Genomic DNA, 1,375 nt, shown 5'->3' with positions numbered 1-1,375 from the left:
TGCTGAGGGTAGCCTCCCTGGCCTGCAGTGCCTTGTGATGCCTGGCACAGGTGCCCTGGTCCAAGTCCTCACTAACGCCACTCCTTCAACCAGAGGGAACTGGGCAGCAGTTGAAGTGCTGCTGGGGACTCAGACCCAGAGAACCAGGCCTGCTCCTAATTTGACGTGGACAGGGCTCTGGGCTCCTGTTCCCCCATCAGTGAAAGGCGGGAGCTGGCCGAGAGTAGGACCAGAGCTTGAACTTCCAAACCATCCCTCTAAGGGCACCATCATATCTGCCCTTCACTTTTCTCGAACACCTGGTACTGAGAGTTTGCTGAGGGGATGAATCCATTGGTGGCACCTACCAGCCGGGTGAGGTGTGGAAGGGCTTAAGGCCCAAAGAGGGAAGTGGCTCACCCACAGAGGTTTGGGGCGAGGGACCCAGGAGCAGATCTGGGTGATGAGGGTAAGGCGTAACCCTGGTGGGTTAAGATGACCAGAAGGGTCCAGTTCCCCAGCTTCATCTCCTGCCACCGCCCCCCTATCCCCCTAGCCTTGGCACAGAGCCTCCCCAGAACAGCTGGCTTAGACCAGGCCCAGCAGGGGCTCCAGCATGAACTCTGGACTCCACCCCCTGCGCCCTCTTCCCAGCCACCCTGCCCCGCCCCTGCTCCCACTCTGGGCAGGAAAGCAAGTCCAGAAGCCAGGGGCTGTCTCTAAACCCAAAGGAAACACCCACTGGGTGGGGCCGTACCAGGCCTGGCCTGTTTCAGGCTCTTGGGGCCCAGGGCCCACAGAATCACTCAGGGTATCCACTAGGTGTCCTGAACTGGGGATTTAGGGGCTCGGCCTGGAGGAGGAGATAGCCAGCAGCACTGGAGTGGGGAGCACTTTGGAGCAGGCCGGACAATGAGGGGCCCCACAGCCTTGTGACAAGAGGGACATCACAGCTCTGGGTCAGTTAGCTTAGGAGTGTGGTGATAGGGGTTGGGTCAGGGGTGGGGGGTCCTGGACACAGGAAGGAGTGGCCCTGGGGAGAAATGGCTCAGGCAGGCTGGGACTTGCCAGGCAGACCCAGGTGGACTGTGGGGGGAAGGGGGGGTGGGCAGCAGAGAAGCAGGAGGGGCTCTGGACTGAACTGCCATTTCAGGCGCCAGAGCCACGCAGTCCAAGGCTCTGGCTCCCCTCTGGCCCTCCCCGACCCCAAGTGACCTTGGGCCAGGCCCTCAAATCTCGAAGCCTCAGTGTCTGCCTCCCACCTCCTTGCTGCCAGAGTCCCAGTGGAATGCTAGCCTGTGACCCTCAGTCAGCCAGGCAGGAACGTCTTCCTGGAGGCTCCCAGGGCTGAGTCAGGCAGCTCAGCAGTCTCCTGGGGCCTCCGCAGGTTCCCACC

The sequence above is a fragment of the Bison bison genome, unplaced genomic scaffold (assembly GCF_000754665.1).
Source record: "Bison bison bison isolate TAMUID 2011002044 unplaced genomic scaffold, Bison_UMD1.0 scf7180017864144, whole genome shotgun sequence".
Taxonomy (NCBI): domain Eukaryota; kingdom Metazoa; phylum Chordata; class Mammalia; order Artiodactyla; family Bovidae; genus Bison; species Bison bison.
This window is presented reverse-complemented; position numbering follows the sequence as displayed.